Raw genomic sequence first — 15,125 nt, 5'->3', positions numbered from 1 at the left:
CAAGAGAGAATCGAATGATACCATTACTTCCCCTAACATAGCTGCTCATTTGTTGGCAGCAGCAGCAGCATATTATCCCAATTCTGAGAGCCCTGTACCAGCTGCTGGTGAGCTACAGAGTCCCAATTCAATGTGGCATCCAAAGCCCTAAATGACTATTAATATCTAAAGCCATAAATTCCTTGGAACCCAAATACCCTCTTCCTTGCAACCAACCAACCTGGGCATTACGGCTAGCAGGGGTTATACATCACAAGGAAGGGTGGAGTCTTTACTGCTTTGAGAGCTTTTTAATGAGACCTGATTCACACAACCCCTACTAGGGCTTTATTTAAAATCTGTAGCACACAGTCAGTCTGCTGTGTCTGAGCTGATGGAGTGATCCAATCACACCAGACCCGGAAATGCAGAAGAATGACTCATTTCTTGGAGGAGGCTGCTTGTTTCATTTTGGCAAGAGAGGCTGCAGTGGGCATCCCTCCTTTTAGCTATTGTACGAATCATTCGTAGTTCCATCCTGTTCTGTTTTTGCATCAGTCCCTGTACAAAAATGCGTCTTTAAATACCTGCTTAAATGCCTTCTTTTCACAAACATAAAAATGCATTTTATCTCAATGTAAACATGTCTAAACATATTTGATTACAGAATACATGTCAAAATGCATTTTGGTATGCTTTTTGAGCCAAGAGCTGTAATATGAAATTCAGAGAAATGCAGAATCTAAAGGATAACTACGTTCAGATCTGTGTTAAGACACAGGGCTCACCAGTACACAGAAAACCTGGATTGCCATTTGTTGTGATTCAGTGTCGATATAGAAAAACAGGGGTACAGTGGACCCTCAGGATACGAACTTAATTCATCCCAGGGGTACTTACCCTGAAAAGTCCGTATCTGGAGGCACCACTTCTGCACGCACATGTGGCACAATAGAGCGCTTCTGCACATTCTCGCACGGCAAAACCCGGAAGTATACACTTCCAGGTTTGCCACGTTCGTAACTCGAAATTACATTACCCAAAGGTAATGTAAGATCTTTATTTTTCTGTTGCAACGGAGTTCCCTCCCCTCCTAGCAAGAAGGCAGGAGAGACCCAGAACCAAGAAGAAACATCTCTTTTAAGGGTTTTCATTTTGGCGTAGAGAAGAAGGACATTTTGGCATAGAGAAGAAATAGCATCACACCTAAAGTGGGGTTACTGTGGTTCAGGTAAGCCAAGGTGTGATATTCCTGAGGATTTAGCAAGTTTTACATAGTTCCAGACACAGTTCACACAAAACATTAGCGTTTGATAAGACCACCAGGATGCCTGTCAGACATCCCTCAATGCAGAGCATCTGGGCAAACAGTGACAATTAATATGCAAAGGAGCTTCATAGATATAGAGAGGAATCCCTTCAGGAACTTCCCCCTGATTGCTCTCTGCTTACCTGTTCTCAGGCAAGGGGGATTAAGGAGGCAGAGGAAATATTAAGAGTTTAGGCGAGCCATGGGGGCTTTTGGATTGCTGCTGTTATGTACTGAAGTTCTCACCCTGGGCGAGCAGGGAGATACTGTAGATAGTTATGCAAATAAGGGATCGAAAGTGACGTTCAGTGACTGGATAGTTTTAGAAAATTGTTACAGTTACGTTGTACTGGAGCTCTATATAAGCAGGCTGGCTGAACCCTTCAGTTCAGTTCTGTCCTGGCCTGTGAATAAACAAGAGCTGTTTGAAGAATCGCTTTGTCATCTGATATGTTCACCCACAACTTAACAGCTGCCCTGTACTATTTTAGATATGTGGTATATATGTGTTTACCTTGTGCAATCATCAACATTTATTCTCTATTTAAGACCTTAAAGAGTGGGTTAAAGAGTGGGTTCTCACAGGGAAAGCACTGAGGCATTAAAAAGAAAGAGTGCTCTGACCTTGAGTTTTAAAGTGTGGACCTTTGCCTAGAAATGCAGGGCAAAAGATAAAGTGTGGATGATGCCTTAGTCAGAGGTACAAATGAAGTCAGTTCACTTTGATTAGGGCTAAGCAATCAGAAGGTCGCAGGTTCAATTCCCAGTCTCTTCCTATAGCTCAATGTGGCTTACATGATTCTCCCCTTCTTCGTTTATTCCCCCCAACAGCCCTGTAAGATAGATTAAGCTGAATGTGAGTGAATGGTCAAGGTCACCCAGTGAACCTCATGGCTGAGTCAGGATTTTAACCGTGGTCTCCCAGGTCCACTACACCACGCTTGCTGTTTGGTTTGCATTGTAGACACCGGTGAGTCTCTCCTGTCCCGAGTCACATGTTATCCTGTCCGTAACCCACTGAAACACATTGCCTACAACAGGACGGAGCCCATTTTCCTTCAGTGTTTATGCCCGCTCATGTATAATAAATCAACCCACTGTTTCCTTCTGCCTCCTCCAATGGCGCAGTGACCTATTTTCAGCATTCAATCCCATGTGGCATGCCAGTGCGGAGCATCGCACATGGACATCCCCAGATGTTCTCCTTGCAACTGCCAGGGAATCGTCAGGCATCACTTGGCAAGGCAGAGATTAGACAAAATCCATGAGCCAGCAGCACTGTGCTGCAGAGCGCTTGAGGGAGAGCAAAGACCAGACAAATCACTTGCCAATCTCCATTTCCAAAATTGCCATTTCTCACCACTGTCCGGGGAGAATGGAAATACACTCTTATGTTTTCTTTAAAGCAGGGATAAGGGAACTTCAGCCTTCCAAGTGCTGTGGGACTCCAAAGCTCAGCCTCCTTGACCTCTGGACCAGGGGCGAAGGAAGGGGTTTGCCCTGGGTGTCACCACTCAGGGGGGTGACAAAATGTCGGGTGGCCTGTGTACCTGCACACCGTGGGGCCCGCACACCTGAGCCACACGTCTCTCCTGGGAGTGATGTGGTGGCTTGGGCACCGGTGTGATGGCCTGGGATTTGGACTCAGAGGCTGAACCTGAGGAATCCCAGCCTGCACAGGATTCCCTGCCTCCAGAACCAGCTGAGCCGGGGCTGGGGCATGAGCCTGAAGGGTCCTCACCTCTGCTGGATCCTCAGATGCAGGCACCAGCTGAGTCTACTCTGGCTCCTGAGGGGATGGAGGACCCATTGCCTGCAGGTGCTCCACTCTTAGCCCCATCAGGGGAGGCTGAAGTTGCCTCTGGGTCCGGTAACCCTCCAGCCTCTCCTGAGCTGCAGAGGCTCAGGGCAGAGAGGCGGAGGGAACTAAATTCCTGCAGGAGGAGTGCTCGCCTCCAGGCCAGGAGAGGCGAGTCACCTGTGGACCGGTGCCGCCCTATGCCTTGGGGCAGATAAAAACCAGCCAGCCCCAGTCCCAAGTTGCGGGAGCAACATTGTTGGTAGCCAGTTCCTGCCTGAACCCTTTCCTGCTTTTCTGGGGGCGCTCCTGACCTCATCTGACTCCCTGCCTTGGACCCAGCTTCAGCTTTGACGGACTGCCTCCATATTGCACCCTCGACCTCAGACTGGACTCAGGCCTCGCCTCATGGTTAACCCACGGGACCAGCACACTCCTCAGAGGCCCAGCAGAGTGTCCTGCCCCTTGGGCAGCTGGCCCCGCCCCCATGGACAGCTGGCCCCGCCCCTGAGTGCCGCTGCTCTGGACATGTTGGCTGGGGCTGCTGGGAGTTGGAGTACAAAAATTGGCAGAAGTCTCCCCAGCTACCTGTCCCCGATTAAAAGGATTTCTGACGCACCTTTCAGGACACAAGGCAGTTTGCATCAAAAAGCAATATCCCACTAATTTGAATCACTGGGTAGTATCTGATACATTCGCCCTGTTCATGCAAGGATTTACGTTTTTGCAACAGAATTCCCCAGTCCGTGCTCCCTCCCCAGATCTGCTCCCGAAGATTGGGGCAACCTTCGTAACAGATTTAGGGGACACATGGCAGGAGGAGGAAAGTTTCATTGTGCGATGGACTATATGGGATTGGCAGAAATGACTGGCAGAATCCGAGACCAGGGAGAAGAGTCGGTGGAAGAGGATTGGAAGAAATTTAAAGACTATCTACAGAAATATTGTAAAATTAATGAATGTTAGAATGATGTTGGATAGAAATTAAGTGGTTTCCAGCTGTAATGCTTTAAGAATATGGAAAAAGGGTTATAAATAGGTAAAAACATAATTAAAATGATGTTGGATTGGAAATAAGTGGTATTAGCAACAAAGTTAATAAGAATATGCAAAAATGAATTGATAATGGATGAAAATACTGAGTTATAAAATGTTAAGTTATAGAGATAAGATAAATGAAAGAGGGTAAGGATTTGCTGATTTGATTATTTAAATGGGAATGCAAGAAGGGGAGGTGTGAGGAAGTCAAAGAAACAAGCAAATGGATTTTAATTTATAAAAAATGGAATTGTTTTTAATTTTTCTTATTTTTTCTGTGTGTTTATTAATATTTTTTTGTTTCTTTTATTATGTGTTTTTGTATATCTGTTTCTGTAAAACCTTAATAAATATTTTTCCAAAAAAAAAAAAAAAAGTTTCATTGCGCAAGCATAAATCTTTGTGCTTGTGGAACAAGTTGTTTAGCGCTGCCTTGGCTACAAGCCATTCCATTAAGCTGATTCCTGCGGCAGCTAACTGTTCTTTCTGCACAGTACCTTAACCAAACACAGACGGGAATGATAAATGATAAAAGTTTACAGGGTTTTCTTTAAAATCAACAGAGACAATGCTGTACAGATTTCCTTGCAGAGTCCCCGTGGGGATGCCACTGAGAAGGCTCTGCTTCCCTGTGTTATAAGAATTTTGAGGTCTCAAATTTAGAATATATATTCATAAATGTACACATATCTAAATATATATAAACCATGTGTCTGAAATAGTACAGGAGAGCAATACTGAAGCCATTTTGACGCTCCCAAGGAGCTCAAATATTCCTCTGAAGTAAGGGAAGCAAATGGGGAAAGGCTTCCCATTGTCTTTTCGCTTACAAATCTTATCTTAAGAGCATATTTGTGTATGAATAAGGTGAGCCTAGGGACATGGGTGGCGCTGTGGGTTAAACAACAGAGCCTAGGACTTGCCGATCAGAAGGTCGGCGGTTCGAATCCCCGCAACGGGGTGAGCTCCCATTGCTCGGTCCCTGCTCCTGCCAACCTAGCAGTTCAAAAGCTTGTCAAAGTGCAAGTAGATAAATAGGTACCGCTCTGGCGGGAAGGTAAACGGCATTTCCATGGGCTGCTCTGGTTGGCCAGAAGCGGCTTAGTCATGTTGGCCACATGACCCGGAAGCTGTACGCTGGCTCCCTCGGCCAATAAAGCGAGATGAGCGCCGCAACCCCAGAGTCGGTCACGACTGGACCTAATGGTCAGGGGTCCCTTTACCTTTAAGGTGACCTGAAGTATGAACCATCACAAAAGAATGGCCAGACTGCCCAGGTAATGCAATCAGTGACCATTTTATCAAGCTTTGTAGATGTCAGAGAGATGGAAGAGGACCAAAGGCCATTTAGCTAGCAAGAATCTATGTTGCGCATGTCTTGTTCTTAATTGGTTTTCGAACACTGCTGTGTAAGAAGTTTCCCCTAAATGTTTTTTTAAAAAAATATAAATAAAACATTCCTGCATATTCCTAAAATTGCTTGCTGTTTCCTTGAGAGGTGGATGGCTGCTTGACTCCAAAATAACCAGGCCCCATCTGCACTAGGCATCTAAGGTGGTATCATCCTGCTACAGTTCCCAGAGTGGTTTAACAATTAACCTATCTTCCTGGGGAACTCTGGGAAGCCCTTCTGGGGCAGGGATTAAACAGGATGAATGAAATATACTCAGAGTCGAGAGTGGATTTCATGCTCTTTATTCAGCTCATAGTGGTGAGGAGAAATGAAAGTCCCCTCAAAGTATCTGCTTTATATACATTATTTACACAATGGGCTGCACGTGATTGGCTAATTCCGGAATTCTCCTGTGGGCCAATCAGGTTGTGGATTCACTTCCATCTGGTGCCGGATTGGGTGGCTCCTGCAGACCAATCATACTGCTGCATTGTTCTAGGACCAATCAGACTGCTGCATTTTGGATCCTATTGTTCTAGGACCAATCAGACTGCTGCATTTTGGATGCTATTCAACTCAGTACATAACAATTAATATATCACTAGGCATCTCAAATGCAGAAATAAAACTGGCTTGGCTAACATGTGATGTTGAGATGGCAAATCCTAAACACACTTTCCCAAGAGTGAGCCCTTTTGAATTCAATAGGAATTATTTCTGAGTGGATATGCCTAGGACAGCACTGTTAAGTCTCTGTGGAATGTTGCTTAAAATTTCCATTGTATGCTGCTGACTGCTCTTTTAGATTTCTGCAGATCTTCGTGGAGCAGATGGCAGAAAGCATGGGCAAGGAAGAGGACAGGCTTTCCGTATCGTGCTCCAAGCAATGATGATTGATGAGCTGCTTGGCTGCTGAGGCCAGGATGAACAACGCAAATCTCTTGGCTGGATTTTTTGCAAACTCAATAAATGAAACAACAAACTAAATGACAGTAGAAAAACAGCCATTAAAGCAAGGAGAATATACATACAATATTTTAGAAAAAGAATGATTGGCCCAAAATACATTCCATGGTGGGATATGAAGTTCATATTTATGCACAATATATATTCATAAACAATGTCAGATCAAATTGTATTTAGTAGGAATGTGCCAACCAAGAAATTCTTTGGACTTATAAATCACGAAGAACCCCCGAACAGATGGGTCCATATTGCCCCTAGCAGCATGTTATCTGATGGGTCAGTTTTTCAAAGATGGCAATAAAAATGACTTTTTAAACTGTACGTCCAAAAATAGCAAGTGCCCAGGTGGTTTAGGCATGGTCAACCTGATTTTCAGTGCTGCCGGTCAACAGACATGTATATACACAATATCTGTGTTTGTACCTATATTGTCTGCAAGATTTTAGAGCATGGATTGTTTTCAGATCTTGGCAGTTTTGAGGCAGCCCCTGAAAATGAGTTTTACAAAGTATTGCTCAGAAGTCCATTTATTTCAGTGGGCCTATGCTAGTTGAATACCAGCCTGTAAATCTTTTGTAAATATTGTTTATTACATTGAATGTTCATTCATTAAAGATTTTGAAGGAATGTTTATAATGCTTAACTTTTTAAAATAAACAACATGTTTATTATCCTTCTAGTTATATTACATATAGGCTTATGGAAAAAATGTTTGCAATCTTTAAAATTATATAATTACGGTGTAAGGTTTGCATCCACACTAAAACCTTGCGACGGCAGAGACTGTGTGTACACTCTAAACCACTGAGCCTCTTGGAAGGTCGGTGGTTCAAATCCCCATGACGGGGTGAGCTTCTGTTGCTCTGTCCCAGCTCCTGCCAACCTAGCAGTTCAAAAGCACGCCAGTGCAAGTAGATAAATAGGTACCACTGCGGTGGGAAGGTAAACGGCTGTTGACTGGACTTAACCATCCAGGGGTCCTTTACCTTTAACCTTTTACCTTTTAGTTTGATGGACAGCGACTCTCCAGGGGTGAAAACTGACAGCCAGTCTTCCAAACCTGTTTTATCCCTCCTCCAGGATTTCAAACAGGAGTCCTTCCAAGCCCTACGTGGGAAGTGCTGGGGATTGAACTTGGAATCTTCTGCCTCTAGAGTAGCTGTTTTGTCCCTGACCTACAACTTCCCCGTTTTGCAACACCTCCCGTGCTGCCCGCCCTTTCCAACTGAAGTGGAAACTTCCCGTGCGTCTTCGACATTTATATATAGTAACAGGGAAACAGCTTGCAGCATTGCAAGGCAGGCGTTAACAGAGCTGCTTGTTCCCGTCCCAATAAAACTGCTTGAAGATTGCAACGGAGATGCATTTCAAACAGGCACCGCCACCAAATTCAAAACCGATGTGGAAAATGGAGACAGACCTAACGCCTGTTGAAAATGCTGAAATGGCCGGCTGTGGGGAACTGTTTCATAACTTTTCACTGGATATGACACAACGGCTGAAAGAAATTTTGGTTGCAATGTGTTGGGGGAGCCTCCTGTTTACTCACGTTTTTCATCTCCTTGTGCTCCTGGGGGTAGCAACCAGACTCCCTCTGCCATCCTCTGCGATAGCTGAGTAGCAAAGCACCTGCCCTGCCAGCAGAAGGTCCCAGGTAATCCCCAGTGCCTCCAGGTAAACGTAAAGGGACCCCTGACCATTAGGTCCAGTTGCGGACGACTCTGGGGTTGTGATGCTCATCTCACTTTACTGGCCGAGGGAGCCGGCGTACAGCTTCCGGGTCATGTGGCCAGCATGACTAAGCCACTTCTGGCGAACCAGAGCAGCGCACGGAAACGCCGTTTACCTTCCCGCCAGAGTGGTTCCTATTTATCTACTTGCACTTTGATGTGCTGACAAACTGCTAGGTTGGTAGGAGCAAAGACAGAGCAACGGGAGCTCACCCCGTCACGGGGATTCGAACCACCGACCTTCTGATTGGCAAGTCCTAGGCTCTGTGGTTTAGACCACAGTGCCACCCATGTCCCTAGTGCCTCCAGGTAGGGCTGTGAATTTCCACTCTCTGAAATCCTGGAAAGTCACTGCCAGTGAAGCATAGACTTTGTATGTTCCAGTTCTCCCTCTCCCCATTATTTCTTGTTACCCGTAAGACGTCAGAGTGATGGCAGGAATGAGAAAGCACTGCCCAAACTCATATTTGACTCATTCTCTTGGCTGAGACAACCAAAACTGACAGATCCTTCCATCCCTAATAAAGTGGGGATGGGGACAACCTGCAGGAGTGGAAACTCAATTATTGTCAGAAGAATGGACACTTTCCACCTGATTTTTAAAATAAAAGGTAAAGGTAAAGGGATCCCGACCATTAGGTCCAGTCGTGACCGACTCTGGGGTTGCAGTGCTCATCTCGCTTTATTGGCCGAGGGAGCCGGCGTACAGCTTCCGGGTCATGTGGCCAGCATGACTAAGCCGCTTCTGGCGAACCAGAGCAGCACACGGAAATGCCGTTTACCTTCCCGCTGGAGTGGTGCCTATTTATCTACCTGCATTTTGACATGCTTTCGAACTGCTAGGTTGGCAGGAGCTGGGACCGAGCAACGGGAGCTCACCCCGTCGCAAGGATTTGAACCGCCGACCTTCTGATCGGCAAGCCCTAGGCTTTGTGGTTTAACCCACAGCGCCAACCATGTCCCTTTTTAAAAATTATTCTTTGCAAAAATTCATTCTAAGATCTCTCTCTATATTTATATATAAATGTAAAATTTTACAGAGACTTTTTCTGTCTGTTGAAGTGTAAAAAAAGGGAAAAGGTAAAAGACCCCTGGCCAGTTAAGTCCAGTCAAAGGTAACTATGGGGTGCGGCGCTCATATCACTGTCAGGCTGAGATGCGTTTGTCTGCAGACAGCTTTCCTGGCCCGGTGGTTTAGACCACAGCGCCCCCCGCACCCCCCCCAGTTGGTTATGTGGTCATGCTGGGTAGGCAGTAATGCTTCTGAATACAGGACAAGTTGTTTGAAACTGCAGGAGGTTAGAGTTCTCTTGTGCTGGGATCCCACAGGCATCTGGTTTGCTCCAGGCTCTGCAACTGGATGAGCTTGCTGTTTCTGCTCTTAGGTAAAGGGACCCCTGACCATTAGGTCCAGTCATGGCCGACTCTGGGGTTGCGGTGCTCATCTCGCTTTATTGGCCGAGGGAGCCGGCGTACAGCTTCCGGGTCATGTGGCCAGCATGAGTAAGCCGCTTCTGGCGAACCAGAGCAGTGCACGGAAATGCCGTTTACCTTCCCGCTGGAGCGGTACCTATTTATCTACTTGCACTTTGACGTGCTTTCGAACTGCTAGGTTGGCAGGAACAGAGACCGAGCAACGGGAGCTCACCCCATTGCGGGGATTCGAACCGCCGACCTTCTGATCAGCAAGTCCTAGGCTCTGTGGTTTAACCCACAGCACCACCCGCGTCCCGATTCTGCTCTTACTTTGCAACAATAAATCCTGTTTTCTTCTCTGTAAAACATCCCTGGGTTTTCTTCCACATGACCAATTGTACAGACGAGTATAAGACATCACCAAACAATAAAGCGGGCTGTTCTGATCTCTTCTTCAGTGGTATAAAATTTACTACAACTCATAATAATAATAATAATAATAATAATAATAATAATAATAATAATAATAATTTATTTATACCCTGCCCATCTGGCTGGGCTTCCCCAGCCACTCTGGGCAGCTTCCAAAAAAAACATTAAAATACTGTAATACATCAAAATAAGATTAATAAGATTATATTGTAATTATATGGATTTGGAAACTCATTGAGCATCTAATTCCACAATTAGTTTAAAGTTGTTTTTAAAAAAAAGTGATGATTTCCCCCAAACACACACTCCTTTTAAGTAACAGAGTTGTTTTTCAGGTGGAGGGTGGGAGGAGTTAGCTCAAAGTTTTTACAGTGGTACCTCAGGTTACAGATGCTTCAGGTTACAGACTCAGTTAACCCAGAAATAGTACCTCGGGTTAAGAACTTTGCTTCAGGATGAGAACAGAAATCGTGTGGCAGCAGCGGGAGGCCCCATTAGCTAAAGTGGTACTTCAGGTTAGGAACAGTTTCAGGTTAAGAACAGACCTCCAGAACGAATTAAGTTCTTAACCTGAGGTACCACTGTATCAGAAAAATCTCTTATTTGGTAAAGCAAGCATTTGAACAGCTGTGTGTCAGTTGCAGCTACGTGTAAGGCATATGGCTTAAATAGGGGAATTACTGCTGAAACTTTAAGCTTTGAAGTTATGTCATCTGAAACTGACAGCAAGGAAGTGTCTTTCCTTCTCTTTCACTTCCTGGAGGACAGTCTGAGCTATAAATACACCTTTGCGGCAGCTTTCTTTATCTCCTTAAGGACAGAAAACGCCTGCCTTTCGCAGATGTAGACTGCAAATCCTCACAGCAAAATAACTGTGCTTACTTAATATTTTAAGTTCACCAATAGCAAAACCTCCCACAAAACGAGAACTGATGTTTCCCTGCCTGTGTTTTTGTTTTCATTCTGCCCTTTTGACACAAATTCCTGGGGCGGTTTGCAAAATGAAAATCAGATTTTTAGAAGGGATTTTGAATCTACAATTAACTATCATCCCTGACCATTTGTCCATGCTGGTTGAGGCTGATGGGAGCTGGATTCTACCTGGAAGGCCACAGGCTTTCCATCCCTGAATTAAAGCCACATCCTAAATACAGTTGTACATTGGAAGTTGAACGGAATCCATACCGGAAGTAACTATACAACCTGTAGAAGAGGTCTGAAGGCAGCCCTGTATAGGGAAGTTTTTTTTTTTAATGTTTAATGTTTTATTATGTTTTTATATATGTTAGAAGCCACCCAGTGACTGATGCAACCCAGTCAGACAGGTGGGGTATAAATAAAACAACCACCACCACCCAACAACAACAATTTATTATTATTGAATAGGACATCCCTATTTTCATCAGAGAAATGTTGGAGGGTATGCGAGTGATGTGTACAAAGTACATGAACTTGAACAGAACGTCTATAAAATGCATACCTTAGACCCAAAAAAAAGCATTAAAACAATGCATTACATTGTGGAAAAACTGCTTTGCATTGCAAAAACATATTAGACAAAATTGCATACAGATGCATGCATATTAAGAGAAATTTGTGGTAGGGTTGACCTTGTGAGTTGCTTTGCGGCCTCATATGTTTGTTTAATGAACAGGGATGGGAGAGAAATTTGATCCAGTTTGCATTTAAAGACAAACCTATCTAATTTGTACTTCTTGAAATAATATACAAGCTTGAAACGCAGCCATCCATAGAAAGTTGCATTCATCAAAATCTTGCAATGCAATCCAGCAGAGGGTACAAGAATGCATACATTAAGCTAGGGTAAAGTGTGCATAGAAATGCATATGTTGGTGAAAATGATGTGCAGAAATGCATTATGTTAGGTGAAGCAGAAATATTAGGGGATATGCTCTTTGCAAAAATGTGTAAATTGAGCAAAGCCACATACAAAATGTGCATTTTATAGAACATTCACACTAAAATCCTGGTGCATTTCCATGAGGACTCTAGAAACAAACCTCAAGCTCAGGTGGAAATGTGGAGAACTGAATTTCAGAATGGAAAAAATGAGAAACTAAGAGAAACAGAAATTGACAGATTTGCCCATCCCAAGCAGGTGCCCCCAGTTTTTGCATTGGTTACCAAGGTCAGCTCAAAATGGTGGACCAAAAGAACAGGTATCCCAAGGAGTCTTTCTTCTCAAATATTTTGCCAAGAGTGGATGTTGCAGCAATTATCTTATGACTGCCACAGAAATGAGAATTCCTGGCAAGCCTGAGCATCATTTAGTAACAGAAGACTGGGCTCCGCCCCAAAATCCTTACTGTGCCCACGCGGGCAGGAGACTGTGACTAAATCTATTGGGTGCCCTTGCTAATGGAAAGCTCGTGAGCCAAAAAGTGGAGGGGGGGGGGAAACAACCACGATTCATTACTAAGAGCACTTTTTGCTAACTAAGTAGAAAACAATGTTTAGGTGAGAGGTTTGCAAATCATTTTGCTCTGCTTGGAACATATTGATTGGTTCCAACTTCTAGGGCCAGGCTGGGAAAACCTCAGACTCAATGGATGAATTTGGTCCTCTGTCTGGTCCTTGGGATCCCCCCTCCCACCTCACCAACCCTGCTTTGCCCTCTCCTTGGGTGGTTTTGCCTTGCTAGCAAGTGTCTTTGAAGACCAGTGATGCTCCTTGCTTGCCTTGATGAATAATAGAAAGGGAGGGGTGACTGCATATAGAAACAAACCTTCCATTTGTTGTTGTTGTTTAGTCGTTTAGTCGTGTCCGACTCTTCGTGACTCCGTGGACCAGAGCACGCCAGGCACTCCTGTCTTCCACTGCCTCCTGCAGTTTGGTCAAACTCATACTGGTAGCTTTGAGAACACTATCCAACCATCTCGTCCTCTGTCATCCCCTGCTCCTTGTGCCCTCCAACTTTCCCAAAATCAGGTTCTTTTCCAGGGAGTCTTCTCTTCTCATGAGGTGGCCAAAGTACTGGAGTCTCAGCTTCAGGATCTGTCCTTCCAGTGAGCACTCAGGGCTGATTTCCTTAAGAATGGATAGGTCTGATCTTTGTGCAGTCCATGGGACTCTCAAGAGTTTCCTCTGGCACCATCATTCAAAAGCATCAATTCTTCGGCGATCAGCCTTCTTTATGGTCCAGCTCTCACTTCCATACATCACTACTGGGAAAACCATAGCTTTAACTATACGGACCTTTGTTGGCAAGGTGATGTCTCTGCTTTTTAAGATGCTGTCTAGGTTTGTCATTGCTTTTCTCCCAAGAAGCAGGCGTCTTTTAATTTCGTGACTGCTGTCACCCTCTGCAGTGATCATGGAGCCCAAGAAAGTAAAATCTCTCACTGCCTCCATTTCTTCCCCTTCTATTTGCCAGGAGGTGATGGGACCAGTGGCCATGATCTTCGTTTTTTTGATGTTGAGCTTCAGACCATATTCTGCGCTCTCCTCTGTCACCCTCATTAAAAGGTTCTTTAATTCCTCCTCACTTTCTGCCATCAAGGTTGTGTCATCTGCATATCTGAGGTTGTTGATATTTCTTCTGGCAATCTTAATTCCGGCTTGGGATTCATCCAGCCCAGCCTTTCGCATGATGAATTCTGCATATAAGTTAAATAAGCAGGGAGACAATATACAGCCTTGTCGTACTCCTTTCCCAATTTTGAACCAATCAGTTGTTCCATATCCAGTTCTAACTGTAGCTTCTTGTCCCACATAGAGATTTCTCAGGAGACAGGTGAGGTGATCAGGCACTCCCATTTCTTTAAGAACTTGCCATAGTTTGCTGTGGTCGATACAGTCATGGGCTTTTGCATAGTCAATGAAGCAGAAGTAGATGTCTTTCTGGAACTCTCTAGCTTTCTCCATAATCCAGCGCATGTTTGCAATTTGGTCTCTGGTTCCTCTGCCCCTTTGAAATCCAGCTTGCACTTCTGGGAGTTCTCGGTCCATATTCTGCTTAAGCCTGCCTTGTAGAATTTTAAGCATAACCTTGCTAGTGTGTGAACCTTCCATGGAAAGGCAAAATCAACATTTGTTTTTCTGCCCACTTTTGCAGAAGGGAATGTGACCCTCCAGATGAATAAAGTTCCCTACATCTGCTCCAGGGCATTATCTAAGGCTGTGGTGACCCCGCTCCCCCCATAGTCCACTTTCAGCATCCATCCCATGAGAGATGATGGACTCTCCTTCTTTTGAGGCTTTTAAGCAGAAGTTGGACAGCCGTATGTCATGCAAGATCTAGCTGAGATTCCTGTATTGCAGACGGTTGGACTAGACAACCCTCGGGGTGCCTTCCCACTCTCAAGATTCTATGATCCAAGAACGGCACCATGAATCACCACCAGAAATCACACACAGACTCGTATCTAAAGGCTGTGAGCTATTTCCATTCAAAAGTATTGTCTTTCTGAGCTAGCAACAGATGAATGGAAGTGATGGGTCCCTGGTGATTCACAAACGTGAGTCATTGCTTTACCACTACACTCATTCTGCGACAAACCTGTGCACTGAACTGCCCTTTATTTGCTACCATAGAAATTTGCTTTTTGGAAAGATCTGTTCCAGGCACTAGATCCTTAGCTCTCTCTTTGTCCCCGTCTCTTTGATGGCTTTAAAAGAGGATTAGACAAAAACTGACTGAGGGTAAGGCTCTCCATGGCCACTAGCCATCATGGCTGGCTATCCGTTGTCTGCACTGTTGGCAGTAAAACTTCTCAATACCAGTTGCTGGAACTTGCCAGAAAGGGAGAGCAATGTTATGCTCAGGTCCTTCTTACAGGCTTCCCACAGGCATCTGGTTGGCCACTGAGAGAGAGAACAGGATGCTGGACTAAAAAGGGACATTGGCCTGATGCAACAGGCTCTTCTTATGCTCTCTGATCTTAAATGAGTTCTCAACTCATTAGCTTCAAGGCTTGGACCAGTAGAGCACATTATCTGTGGAGCTATAGAGCCATATGCTTTGTGTGGGATGCTCACCAGCCCACTCTATTGGCTACAGGCAGGATAAGGTAAAGGTAAAGGGACCCCTGACCATTAGATCCA

The 15,125-nt window shown here is 44.8% G+C and overlaps 1 long non-coding RNA gene across 1 annotated transcript; it reads right to left on the bottom strand.

Moving 5' to 3' along the window:
• Positions 1 to 270: 270 nt before the first annotated feature.
• Positions 271 to 7,660, bottom strand: LOC310749834. Its single transcript, XR_014541833.1, has 2 exons — positions 7,484 to 7,660; positions 271 to 540 (listed from the first exon to the last, which is right to left on the bottom strand). It is a non-coding gene; the product is annotated as an uncharacterized lncRNA (long non-coding RNA).
• Positions 7,661 to 15,125: the final 7,465 nt, after the last annotated feature.

The sequence above is a fragment of the Podarcis filfolensis genome (assembly GCF_964270895.1).
Source record: "Podarcis filfolensis genome assembly, chromosome: 14".
Classification (NCBI taxonomy): domain Eukaryota; kingdom Metazoa; phylum Chordata; class Lepidosauria; order Squamata; family Lacertidae; genus Podarcis; species Podarcis filfolensis.
The sequence above is the reverse complement of the archived record's forward strand: the minus strand, read 5'-3'. Positions and strand labels throughout refer to the sequence as shown.